This window comes from Spermophilus citellus, assembly GCF_964194105.1.
Source record: "Spermophilus citellus genome assembly, chromosome: 9".
NCBI lineage: Eukaryota > Metazoa > Chordata > Mammalia > Rodentia > Sciuridae > Spermophilus > Spermophilus citellus.
The window spans coordinates 103210457-103225468 of record NC_138191.1 but is presented as its reverse complement, the minus strand read 5'-3'; positions in this window follow the sequence as shown (position 1 = coordinate 103225468).

Genomic DNA, 15012 nt, shown 5'->3' with positions numbered 1-15012 from the left:
TTTCTATGATGTTGTATTTCTCTTATTTACTCATATATGTTCTTTATATATTGTGGATAATAATCCTTGATTATAACTTTTTGTATTCTTTTAATTTCTTTTAAACTGCATTTATAATGTCTTTTACCACGCAAAACTTTTTCATTTTCATGACCCAAGATATATACAAGTTTTTCCTTATGTTTTCTGAGTTTTGATTCTTGAATAAGAAAGCCTTCATTTTGAATATTACAAAAATATTCCACATATTTTTCTGGTGCTATCCATTGTTGTGAAGCCTGAATGGGGAATTTGTTAATAATTTCCATATCCATCACTCATTGAAGCCTAATCAGAAATCTAGACTTATTTTTAAGGGTAAGGGAAGCCCTTTAAAGGTTTTGCACCACAGGTAGGACTTGAGGTTAGAAAAGTTTGCATTTGTTATATGGAGGAGCAAGAATGGAAACAAAGAAAAGGGCCCAGTCAAAAAGGTATTATGATCGTACAGGTAAGAGATGATGTTGCCTGACAAGGATGGTGGCATTGAAGTTGAAGGTAAATGGATGTGAGAAGGATTTTGATGGTGTTTGGTAGAGTAGATAGAATTTGTTAATTGGTTGAAAGTACAGAATCAGTAAAGGGAGATAATCCAAGATTTGAGAAGCCTTGGTTACAAGACTATCACATCCAACCATGGAAACACTTTTGATAACACTTGTGATCACCAGACATCCATCAGTGCTTTGCCTTTTGACATTTTGAATATAGGGAAATCCTGTAATGAAGGATATCAGACCTGAGGGCTGTAATAAGAACAAAAGTTTAGTGTGAGAGAGAGTAACTTGTGGGATCAAGAATTCCCTTAGCCAGATGGAAAATCCACCATCTTGGATTTAATGAAATCTGTATACTACCAAAGATGTATGAGGGTATAGATAGGATTTTGCCCTCAAATATAGTGATTCCAAATGCCTCCTAAAAAAAATATCTAGCAAGTTCACATAATTCTGACATAGTTCCTACTTTCTTTTTGTCTCCTCTGTATCCATTTGTATGATTGTGAAAGACCCTCAACTACCAACTTCACTGGTTTAATTGGTAATCTATACACAGTGCTTCAGTGCCAAGGAGGGAGACAGCGGAGCGAGCTTATGTGATCACAGTGGCCATGGTCATGAGTGCTTAAAGCATTCTGGAACTTACAGCAGTAATCATACTTGTGATGGACCTGAATGGAGATTTCCTTTATAAATTAACCTGTATGTCTTTTGGAAATCTGGATGATTATTGATTACTGAACCCTAAATGTTGTGAATGTGGTGAACCCTGTTCCAGATACTATTTCTATTTCTATTTTAAAAGCCCCATCCCAGGCCCTTCTTCAATGGGCCAGTTGGTTGTGGCAGAGATGACTCAGCAACATTTCTTCCATGTGCTTTGTTCACTCCTACAAGAAATAGAAGGTCTAGCTGAGTGCAAAGCTGCCAGCTACAGACTGCATTGTCTAATCTCCTTTTCAACTAGATGCCTGCTGGAACTAGATTTGGGGCAGAGCTGTAAGCAGAAGTGATATGCACAACTTCCAGCTAATATCTTAAAAATAAAAGGTCCATGATCTCCCTTCCCCCTATACTGCCTTCCTACCTTACTGAAGGCAGATGTGGTGACAGGAGTAGAACCACTAGATCAGACCATTAGCTGGAGGCTTTGTGTTCAAGATGCAGAACTAGATAGAAGGAGCCTCATGACTGCAGGACCCTGTAGAACCACCTTCCTGCCTCTGGGCCACCCACCTCCTTAAGACTACAAAATTACCTCTCTCTATACCAGCTCATTCCTTGGGCCACCAAATGTCTGGGTTTATTTTCTTCCCAAATATGAAGACATTTACTCCCTCCTGAAGGATGCTAACAAAATGTCTAGCTAGCTAAAAGACCAATGTCTCTAACTTATGCACATTTCTCTTCATCAGCCTGGATGTGAGTGACTCTTTGTGTTCCAGGGGCCTGTGAACTAAAAGACAAGGTATATTCACCCTTTATCCAATATACATGATAGAGCCAAGTTAGAGAAACTGCAGAGAAAACTCCCAACTCTATCCCTTTAAACTTGCTATACATGACTGTGTAACCAAGCTTGGGCCAATGGATATAAATAAATTTGATGTGTGCAACTTGGCTGCTCATCCTGGATTTTTTTCCTCCTTTTCTGTCTTAGTCTGTTTTCCATTGCTATAACTGACTATCACAGACTAAATAATTTATTTAAAAAATAAATTTATAATCCTGAAGCTGGAAATCCCAAGGTCAAGGGGCTACATCTGATGGTCTTCTTTTTGAAAGCAATTCTGCAGAGTCCCAAGGCAGCACAGGACATCACGTGGTAGATCGAGCAAATTTGATAGCTTGGGTTTCTCTTCCTCTTCTGAAAAAGCCACTAATTGCATCTTAGAGGTTCCATTCTTATAACCTCATCTAATTCTAACTACCCTCAAAAGGCCTCTAATATCATTAACAGATGATTTGAGTGATTTAAGTTTCCAACACACACCTTCTGGAGAACACCCCAAACAACAGCACCTTCCCAAGGGCTGGAAAGGCAAAACCTCAGTCTTGACTTAGAAGTGAGATTGATATTTTAGGGGATGGTAGATAGATATGGAAGAAAGGTGGGTTCCTGAAAACTTCATGGACCATAGCTTCTCCATGAGCCTGGGCTGTCCAGATGATTGATGATGTGAGAAATAAATAATCATATCTTTCCCTGTGTTTTGGTTTCTGTTACCAGTTGACCTTCACCTAAATTAATATATTCCTCCAATTCCAAAAACCCTTCCTGTTCCCCAAGAGGTCAAGATTTCCTGACTTCTGTAATACCTTCCTTTGTTTTAGAGTATAGTTTTATTGCTTAAGTATGCAACTTTAAATACTGGAGTTTAGTTTTTTGTTGCTTTTGAAGTACACATGAATAAAATCATAATTTAATTTGGCTTGTTTTATATCCATTTCACACCTTTTTAAGAGTAGTTGTACTTCAGTCATTTTCATTGCAGTATAGAATTCCATTATGTATTCACCACAATTCATATATCCATTCCAGTCTTGATGAACATTTAGGCTATTCCTAGGTTTGGTTCAGCTTTGATAGTATAAATAATGCTTCTATAAAGCAACCTCATTACATGTATCTTAGTATACAAACACACACCTTTAACAGTGGGATCGATAGGGTATAACATAATTATATATGTGAATATAGTATATAATACGTTTACAGTCTTTCCAACAATGTATGGAAGTTCCCATTGATCCACAAAATCTCACCATTGCCGCTTGGTACTGCCTGATTTTTTTAACTTAATTTGGTGAGAGTATATCTCTTTTCGGTTAGATTTTTTATTTCCCTGGTGGCTAATGAAGTTGAACATTTTCACGTGTGTTAGGTGGATTGGCAATCCTCTTTGCAATGCCCTTGTTAGACTCTGCCTATTTTCCACTGAGTTTTTCTCTTCACATGGGTGTCTAGGCATTTGTTATACAGTCTGACATGGATCCATTTGTTAGTAATATCTGCAATTACCTCCTTTCACTGTGTGGAATACCTTGTCATGTCCAAACAGCATCCTTTCATTAACATACGCTCTTAAATCTCATATATCCAAATTAATCAAAATTTTTATAGCTAATGTTTTTTTAAAAACCCATTTGAGAAGTCTTTCCACTTCCTGATCTTTTATAAACCCTGGGGGGTGGTTGTATTATTTTTTGGCCTTCACTTACAGATTTAGAAGTCACCTTGAACTGATTTGTCTAAATACTTTGAGTTAGGAATTACATTTCAATGTTTGTTTCATCTGGATAATCAATTAACCCAGCCCCATTTATTGAATAAGCTATTTATTCCCCAGTGCTTCCCAGGGCCCTATTTTTCTGAATCAAGAGTCCATACATATTGGGTCTGATTCTGGACTCTCTGTTCTAAGTTCTTATTGTATAGCCTTGTGTTAATACCACATTATTTTGAGTACCATACTTTTATAAAAACTTGATAGCTGATGAGATATCTTCTCTCGTCACTTTTTAAGAGTATTCTTGATATTCTCAGGCCTTAATACTTTCATATAAAGAATAGAATCAATTTTTCCAAATTCTACAGTATCGTAGTTCCTATTTTGATTGGGAGTTTCATGAATTTATAGACATGTAAGAAGAAACTGATATTTTCACCAAATTGAGTCTTGCAATGCACAGTGATGGAATATCCCTCCACCTGTTTTGGTGTTCCTAAGTTTGTCTCAATTACATTTGATAGCTTTTATGAAGAAATCATATTCATTATTCATGGATATTTGACATTTTTAGTGAAAAAAATAAATTATATGCTCGTTTAATTTCTGAGAATGTGTTGAAGTACAAAACACAATTAATTCTGTTTGTAGATGATAGAGCCAACAATCTGGTTAAGCTACTTATCTATCCATTTCTCTAGATCTTCTACCTGATTATTCCACATCATCCCAAAATAATGTTTTATTCCTTTCTTTCCAGTCCTTATGCTGTGCACATGTACTTGCACACAGCTTTTGTATGTGGATTTTTTTTTTTTTTTGCATTTCTGCATTACCTAGGAAATACAGCATATTAAATGGAAGAAGATAGAGTAGTGGCTATCTTTGTCTAACTCCTGATCTCATGGGAATCTTTCAGTATTTCACCATTAAATATCATTATGGTATAGAAATGAAAAAATCTCATGTGTGAGACAATGCAGAAACTTTAGAGGTGAAATGATTGGGTTATGAGAGCCTCAATCTAATCAACACATTAATCCACTGATATGGATTAACTGGGTGATAACTGTAGGGCAGGTAAGGTGTGGCTGGAGGAGATAAGTCACTTTGGGGTTTATATTTTGTCTGTGATGAGCAGAGCTCTTTCTGCTTCCTGATTGTCATGTCCTGAGCTGCTTTCCTCAGCTATGCCCTTCTGCCATGATAGTCTGCCTCATCTTGGACCCAGAGCAATGGAGTTGGCTGTCTAAGGACTGAGACCTCTAAAACCATGAGCACCAAATAAACTTTCCTCTTCTAAAATTGTTCTTGTCAGGTCTTTTGGTGATAGTGGAACAAAAACTGACTAAACATGTATAATGTCGCTTTGGGTTTTTTTATAAAATTTCCTTATCAGATTACATTAATTATGTGCATCCTATACCAAACTATCCCAAGATTTGCCCATTAATGTAATTGTCTATTCCTCACAGTTTCTGAGGGTCAGAAATTCATGAGAAACTTAACTGGGTGCTTCTGACTAAGTCCTTCATGAAGTCTGGTCAGGATTTCATCAAGGGCTAACATACCCACTTCCAAATGTCTCACTCACATGGCTGTTGGAAGGAAACCTCAGTTCCTTACCATCTGGGTCTCTCCATAAACTGCTTGAGCATCCTTACAACATGTTGATTGGCTTCCATGGGAACAAGTGATCCAGGAGAAACTGAGGAGAAAGGAGGAAGCCAAAATACCTCTTAAGACCTATGAAGTCTCACACACTGTCACTTCTGCTTTATTCTTGTTGTTAGAAGATAGTCACTAAATCTAGGGAAACTGGGAAAGTTGAACAGGGTTGAGGTATTGAGCCCCATATTTGAAAAAGAGGACTGTCAAAGAATTTGTAGATATATCCTATTTTATTGGTTTCAGGACACAATGAAGTTATGGCTTTATATCTCATGGTTTGGGGAAATTTCTCAAATATTATCTCTTTTTTTATTGGTTGTTCACAACATTACAAAGCTCTTGACATATCATATTTCATACATTAGATTCAAGTGGGTTATGAACTCCCATTTTTACCCCAAATACAGATTGCAGAATCACATCGGTTACACATCCACATTTTTACATAATGCCATATTAGTAACTGTTGTATTCTGCTACCTTTCCTATCCTCTACTATCCCCCCTCCCCTCCCCTCCCATCTTCTCTCTCTACCCCATCTACTGTAATTCATTTCCCTCCTTGTTTATTATCCCATTCCCCTCACAACCTCCAAATATTATCTCTTTAGACATTACTTTGATTCAGATTTTTTTCTCTAATTCTAGGTCTCCAATTGCACAGGTACTAGACCTCTTCCCATTTTCACAATGTCTCTTACACTTTTTCCTGTATTTCCTATCTTTCGTCTCTCTGTGCCTTAATCAGAATATCTTAATTTAATATACATCCTATCTGTTAATTTTCTTCAATTTGTCAAATCTGAAGTCCATGTACCCACAGGAATCTTCTTTTTTGGTATCAATAATTTAAATTGTAGAACTTTTATTTCATCTTTTATAACTTGGGATTGCCTGCTGAAATTTTCTTTTTTTATATATTTTTTATTTTTTAGTTTTCGGCGGACACAACATCTTTGTTTGTATGTGGTGCTGAGAATCGAACCCGGGCCGCACTCATGCCAGGCGAGCACGCTACCGCTTGAGCCACATCCCCAGCCCGCCTGCTGAAATTTTCAATCATGGGTTTTATCTCCATGTACTTAGTAAGAAAGAATTATTTTAAAACTAAGTCTCATAATCCCAATATCTGGAACTCTTATGAATCTGATTTTATGCTGTACTGTTTCTGCTGGGGGCGGGGGGGGGGGGGGGGTCCCACCATGTCATCTGGGCTTATTTTGTACCTGCCTTCTTTGTACTGTGCACCAGATTTTTGGCCCAGTTGCTTGTAGGCTTGGGCTGATGTAAGCTTCTTCCAGAGAAGATTTACATTTGTTTATGCCAGGTACCAATAATCACCCAATTCAGAATCCCCTAATCCAAATGTAAGGAATTTGGATAATTAAAAGCTGAGCCGTTGCTCTGGTAACTGTCTTCCCCTCTCCCCCCGCCCAGTTTACTCTTTTTAGTAGGAAGTTAACTTTGAGCTTCCAATACAAAGTAAATGAATTCCACAGGCACCTTCCCCTGGAGAGCCTTGGAATCTGATTCTAGTCCCTGCAGCCATAAACTACCCAAAGCACTTCTGAGTTAACCCTCTGGAATTGGCAAGCCCCCCTGCAGAAAAACATCTCTGAATCCCTGGATCAAATTCCTGAATCTCCATCCCCCTCCCCACCCCCAAGACCAACATCTCTTCACTGTATTATTAGGTCTCTGATGTGTTCAAGTAGATTGCTCTGTGTGTGTGTGTGTGTGTGTGTGTGTGTGTGTGTGTGCGCGTGCGCGCGCAAGCATGTTCATGCACACATGCATATGTATTCCAGATTCTTTGGTTGTCATATTTAGTACATCATTACCAGAAACAAAATTCTAAGTTACTCTTTTTTTCTAATTCTGGATATTTATGCTTGTTTGCTTTTCTTAACATTCTCACCGGAGGCTAATCAATTCTATTAATCTTTTCAATGAATCCCAGTGTAGCACTGCTGCCCTTGTTGTTTATGCTTTTTCCTATCTCCTAGGTTGCTACTCTTAACTTCACTCTTTTTTCTTCTAATTCTTTGCATTTGTTCTGCCTCCTACATACTTATTTCCAGGATGCATTTCCTTGCAGTCCCAGCCCAGGGCTGAGTGTGGTCCACCACCGTCCTTACAAGCAGTGAGCCTTCTACACAGACTCATGTCCCCTTGCTTCTGTTTTCCCAAAAGCTAAACTTGTTGCTTCAGATGTTCACTCTGGCTCAAAAAGCATCTGCTTACTTCTGTGAACTCTTATCCTCTCCATAGTCTCCTCACAACTGGTTGAGTCACTGATGCTTTAAGAATATTTTTAAATGTTTCCTAACTTTTTTCAGTTCTTTTAGTCAAAAAAAATGGATATGTATTACACTATTACTAGAAATACTTATTTGTTCTTCATGGGAAAAAGCCGTTCTAGAACCCACAAATCTAATCAGATTTCACAGGTGCATGATACTGTGATCAGAAAGCCCCTGAAATAAGTATGTCTCAGGACTCACTCAGGCCCTATGTCTGCAAAAGAGATGCTCTAATACAGCCCCACCCTGGGAGGGGAGGCTACAATGCTTTTGCAGCCCCCAAAATATTCAGAGTCAGATTAGTAGGAAAATAGACTTTATTAAAAGCCAGCTTTGAGATAGAAGAAACCTAATTATTTAAAATTTTCCACATTTGGATTTCCTGAAATTGAGAACTTTTTGTTGTTGTTGTTATTGTTTTTGGAAATTTTGTCTCTCTCTTTTTTTTAATTGTTCTAATTAGTTATGCCTGACAGTACAATGCATTTTGACACATTGTACACAAATGGAGCACAACTTCTCCTTCCTTTGGCTGAACATGGTGCAGAGTCACACCAGTTGTAATCTTACATGTGTGTAGAGGAATAATGTCTGTCTCATTCCACCCTCCTTCCTATCCCCACACCCCCTCCCCTCCCCTCACTCCCCTCTGCACAATCCAAAATTCCTTCATTCTTTGCACACGACACACACCCAATTATGGATTAGCATCCACTTATCAGAGAAAACATTTGACCTTTGGGGTTTTTTTTGGATTTGGCTTATTTTGCTTAGATTGTTATTCTCCAGCCCCATCCATTTGTCTGCAAATGCCATAATTGAGCAGAACTTTTAAAGGAGAGAAAGCAGAAAGAAGAGACAGCAACAAGGAAGTGAGACAAAAGGCGGGAAATGAACACATAAAGATTTAGTTAGCCTGCCTTAGAGAGGCCCCCAGCTTCACCTGTCAGGGTAGGGGGTTACTTCTGTTCCCTTCTGTGTTCTCCCAGGGAGCACCTGATCCAGGCACCTTACAGAACCCCGTGCATCACACAGTGCCTGTCTCTTCCTACCAGGAGCAAACTTGTCCTGGTTGCTCAACAAACTCATTACTTTTCAGATGGACCTTCTTTACCTGCAGGTCTTGAAACTTCTTTGCACACTGTGTCTCCAATCATCATTTTTCCTTAGAATCTGTGGAACCCAGGGCCATGAAGTTCCAGAAGGAAAGATGAAAGAACTCTCAGGACCACCCACACAGGCACAGGTGAAAAGGTGTAGAATCCTTACTCGACTTCAGGGAGGCTGAGGGACTTAATCGAGCATCATGGTTTCAGCATTAGACCTTGGACATCCAGGAGATTTGCATCCTTACAAAGGTAAGAGAGGTATCAGGCGAGCAGAGAGAAGAGCAGACATGAAGCAGCAGGCAGCCTGCCTCCTCCCCTCCCTCACACACAGAGCCAGGAGCATCTCGGGAGCCATTGTGCCCACACCATGCCCCCTCCTCATAAACACTCCAAAATTCCACTTTCTTCTCCCTTTAGATTGAATACCTGGACCCATCCCTTTAACTTTGCTCTTGGAAATTCCTTCAACTCCCCTGAATATTTCCTGTTTCACTGTTCTCACTCATTAATAATTCAACAAGTGTTTAATTATTCTAGGTATTTTCTCTGCCCTGCTAATGGGCCATTGAATATGGCAATAGGACATCAAAGCATGACTCACCTCTTTCTTTATATTACCCAGAAATCCTGTTTCTTCCTCATTAGAAGTTAAGATCATTTCTCAAAGAAAACACAGAACATGTTTATGATGACTGCTTTTTATCCCATAACTCACAATGTTGGCCACATGTTTTCATCACTCTCTGGCTGATACTGCACCATATCCCAATTCACATTTTTTTTTCTGTACTGGAGATCAACCCAGCACCTTGTACATACTAAGCAAATGCCTGCCACTGAGCTACATACCCACTGACTCTTGGCAGGAAATCTACTATATGTACCCTTCTCTTTATTCCTTTCTCTAGCAATTGTCCACTGAGTGTCTATTCCAGGTACTTTCCTTTGTTTTGAGCATATTTGGGTGAACAAAAGTTCCAAAATGGAATTCATCATCCACTTTCTGCCCCTAAACCTGTTCGTTCTCCTGGATTCCTATATCAATGGATAGAACCACTATCCCTGTGTGATTTTAAGTCAGAAAACTAGAAGCATCCTAAACACCTATATCACCATCCTAAACCTCTTTCTGACCCAAATGGTATCCACATCCTAGAATTTCAGCTTTTTTCTCCTCAACAACCTTGCTTTCATGATTTATTATTGACTTTTTTACCTTATGCTACCAGTGTCCCCTAACTACTTTTTATATTTCTGTACTTAGCTATGTACCAACCAATCTACCTATAAAAGAGAAAAATCACAATCCTGGGTAAATTCTAAACCCCAGTACAAGAAGGCCACCTGACTGATTGTGTTGGCCATTGATCCACCCTAAAGTCCTACTGATATGCATATACTAAAATGCAAAAAGAAATAATCCTATAAAAATGAAAAGAATGGAGGGAAAACACTTAACAAACAAATCAACAAAAAGAGATTTCAACAAACTTGTGAAAATAAGAAAGGAGGTGAGATTGGGCTGCCAAACAAAGGAGCAAGAGGAATTACCAGGTCAAAAAGGGTGCGCTCACAGGAAAACTTTCAGGGAAGAGAAGGTGCCTCTACATTTGAATCCCATTGGAAGAAGTGCAGGAATCATGGTCTTCATAAGTTTAGGAAGGCTGAGCTGTTTTAGGGAAAGTATCCATCCATCACCTATAACAAAGAGACCATGCTAAAAACTTTATCTTTTAAAGGTTAAAAATTTTATTCTAACTATTCTTTAGAGCCTTAGGTACTATTAAAGAATCCTTATTTTGGCAGAAAATAAAGGATATTCCTTCTATTGACAGACTGTGACCCCCAAAATATAGAGATTCCATAGAGAGTTATCACTTTGTTTCTGGATGGTGTATGATCTTTTGTCACTGATCTTGTTAAGCAATATTTTGACCCTTGCTCAGAATTACTTAGATTTTTGGAACACATCAGTTGGAGATGGGAAGAGAGTTATAGAGAAGGTAAGAATGTACAGTGAGCAGTTGAAGACAATTATTAATCTTTTCCTTTTTTCAGGAAGTCTACTGAAGTTGAGTCAGTTGTTGAGGTGTTTTTGTAGATTTTCGACGTGGCAATCAGAGAGGGCAGAATGTCTAAGTTGTGTATTCTATTTTCTTATTACCCTAAGGCTCCTTGGAGATTGAAGACCTCAACAAAATAGAAAGTTCCCCAAACTTATCTGTATATTTCTAAACATCTACCAGGTATGTATTCTTTTCATAATCTTGAGAAATTGTCTCAAAAACAGATCATATATTAGGCCACAAAATAAGTAAGTTTTAAGTTTTTTCAGAATGAAATCATATTCTTATCCTTTCTGATCATAATGGAATGAAACTACAAATCAGTAGGAAGAGAAATTACAGAAATTATACAAACAGTTAAGACTGAAAAACATACTTTTGAATGGAAGTGAGATATTGAAGAACTCATAATGAAAATTTAAAAATTCACTGAAGCAAATGAAAATGGAAACACAACATATCAAAACCTGTGAGATGTGTCAAAAGCAGGACTAAGAGGGAAACTTGTGGCCATGCATGTCTGCATTAAAAAAAGAGGAAGATTTCACAAACTTTTAATTTTTAAAACCAATATCTTAGTATTTTAATATACTATACATTTTTCTACTTTCTAGTAGTTGAAGTGTCTACATAATTTTCAAATCTTAAATTTTTCATAATTTTAAATTATGTCTACATAATTTTCCTTGTTTGGAAATGTCCTGTTTATATCATGTATCAAGTTTTCCATCATGTTTCTCATTATTGATTCCCAAGAGTTGCTCATATGTTCCAGCATTGTTCTCTAATCAGTCTCAGATATTGCAAATATATTCTCCCAACCTAAAAAAAAAGGAATATTTCAAATAACCAACCTAGTGATGCCTCTCAAGATCTTAAAAAAGCAAAATCAGACCATACCCCAAATTAGCAAAAGGAAAGGAATATAAAGATCAGAACAAAAATAAGTGAAGTAGCATTTAAAGAGCAATTCAAAGGATCAATGAAGCACAGAGTTTGTTCCTTGAAAAGATAAACAAAATTGACAAACCTTTAGCTAATTTTTGACTAACCAAAGAAAGAGAGCAAAGACCCAAATCGATAAAATTTGAGATGAAAGTGAGACATTACAACTGATATTACAAAAATTCAAAGGCTCAGTAGGTATTATTTTAAACTATGCAAACAAATAGGAAAATGACGAACTTCTGGGTACATATGCCCTACCAAAACTGAACCAAGAGACTATAAAGAAAAAACTCAATAGACCAATAACAGCTAATGAGACTGAATCAGTAATGAAAAGTCTCCCGAACATGGCGGCGGGCACGGAGAGATCAAGTCTCTGACCTCTTCAGCTGTGCAGGCAGAGGGAGTCGTAAACAACCTAAATCTGTTTGCTCAGGATCACTAGGCAATGCTGAGCTGACGTGGATCTGGGGCGAACAGTCTGGGCCTCTCAGAACACACTCTAAGCCCGGATCGGCTGAATTCAAGCTCCCGTTCGCCTGCTTCCCACAGACAAACAGCTGTGACTCAGCACTAATCCATCCGGCTGAAACAACTGGTCAGCCCTTCTCATCCTACGGAAGTAAATGCCTACCGAGCCTTCATAAGTAGTGGCCACAGGTTTGAAACGGGGCTTGGGAGAGACAGTAAGGACCCACCCGTTGCATTGGTCACCCGGCAAAGGGAAACGAACTGTCGCCATTTGCAAGAGACACCACTATGGCAGAGAACTGACGTCATCAGACTGCGGCGGAGGAGATAACTTCATTGAAACCTGCGGCTACAGGTGTGTAATCCCCTAGCCTTCCCTCTCCACACATCGGGGAAACCTTAAGGGCCCCTCCCAGCTCTCCCATAAGGGCCCCTCCCAGCTCTCCCATGAGTGCGACAGCCAGCCTGAGGGAATCAGAGGTGGCGTGGGACCCGCGGCGCGGAACTACCGCTCCCAACAGGGCTGACTGCTGAGGTCTCTTGCACCAGCTACCGGGGGAGTGGCTACCGGAGGGCAAGTAAAATTCACTGAAGATTCTCAGCCCCAAGCTCTACAAACTTAGGGTCTGAGGGAATGGCAAACAGGGAGAGTGTGCCCAGTCGTTCATGAAAACAGGGCTCCCGGGAGCAGGTCTGTAGCCAGTATTGTGATGAGCGGCACCCGTGAGAGGGGCCTGGCTAGAGGAAAAGTGGGAAGTGACTAGACACAAGAGGAGGCCCTAGACACTCAGGATTGGAGACTCGCCCAGTCTGGGAGGAGCTGCTGCACAGTGATTGGTTCCCGCGTATTGACAGGAGAAACTTGGCCTGGTGGGCACAGCACCACCTACTGGAAGAGAAGTTAATCAAACTCTAAGACTGCATTTATTAGTTTTTTTTTATCCTTTTTTTTTCTCTTTTTTTTTTTTTTTTGATTTGGGTTTTTCTTTCATTTTCATTTTTCTTTCTTGTTTTTTTATTTTTTTTTACAATTTTTTTTTAATTTTTTTTCTTCTAATTTTAATTTTAATTTTTTTTATTATTTTTTTTTTAATTTTTTTTTTCTTTTTTTATTTCCTATTTTTTTCTTCTTTTGTCTTTTCATTTTTCTTATCCCCCTTCCTTGAATTCTACCTGCTTAGTCTCATTCTCTTTAGTGACTTCTTCCCTTCCCTTCTAATACCTTTCCTCCCAAGCATCTAATAAATTTATAGGACTAAACAGTAACTCAGCAGTCAAACAGCACAAGAAGTAACATGAGCAGCTTCAAAAAGCAAGGAAGAAAAGGAGTACAAACAATGCAGGACAGCCTAAATATTCAGGAGGACCTAGAGTCATCAGAAAAATGGTCATATAAAGAACTCAAGGAACACCTTAGACAGATGGAATGGAACCTTAAAGAGGATACAAGACAGCAAATTCAAGCAGCAAAACAACACATTGAGAATGAATTACATAAACAGAAAAAAGAAGAAGTTAAGCATCTTTATCAGGAGATAGAGATTATAAAAAATAATCAAACAATAATTCTAGAAATGAAGAAAATGATAAACCAAATTAAAAACTCAATTGAGAGTATCACTAACAGAGTGGAGCAAGTAGAAGCCAGAACGTCAGATAATGAAGACAAAATATATCATCTTGAAAAGAGTCTAGCCAACTCAGAAAGGCTGGTAAAAAATCACGAGAAAAACATCCAAGAGTTATGGGATAACATAAAAAAACCAAACTTATGAGTCATCGGGATAGAAGAAGGTACAGAGATTCAAACCAAGGGAATCAGTAACCTGCTGAATGAAATAATTACAGAAAACTTTCCAGAAATAAAAAAGGAAACAGATATACAAATTGAAGATGCATACAGGACACCGAGCACACAAAATCACAGTAGACCAACGCCAAGACACATTGTTATGAAGATATCCAATATACAGAACAAAGAGAAAATATTAAAAGCTACAAGAGAAAGGAGACAGATTACATTCAGGGGTAAACCAATAAGGTTAACAACGGATTTTTCATCACAGACACTGAAAGCAAGAAGGTCATGGAACAATGTATTTCAAACACTGAAAGACAATGGATGCCAACCAAGAATTCTGTATCCAGCAAAATTAAGCTTCAGGTATGACAACAAAATAAAAATCTTTCATGATAAACAAAAGTTAAAAGAATTTGCAGCCAGAAAACCAGCATTCCAAAGCATTTTGAGCAAAACACTACATGAGGAAGAAATGAAAAACAATAACCAAAACCATCAGTGGGAAGTGCCTCAGTAAAGACAGAGGGCAAGGGGAAAGATAATCATGGAGAAACAAACTAAATTTTTTTAAAAAAAGGATAAACAAACAAACATGGATGGAAGTACAAACCATATATCAATAGTAACTCTGAATGTTAATGGCTTAAACTCTCCAATAAAGCGACATAGGCTGGTATCATGGATTAAGAAAACAAATCCAACAATATGCTGCCTCCAGGAGACACATCTGATTGGAAAAGACATACACAGGCTGAAGGTGAAAGGATGGGAAAAAATATACCACGCACACGGTCCTCGTAAGCAAGCAGGGGTGGCCATCCTCATATCGAATAAAATCGACTTCAAGACTAAGTTAATCAAAAGGGATAAAGAAG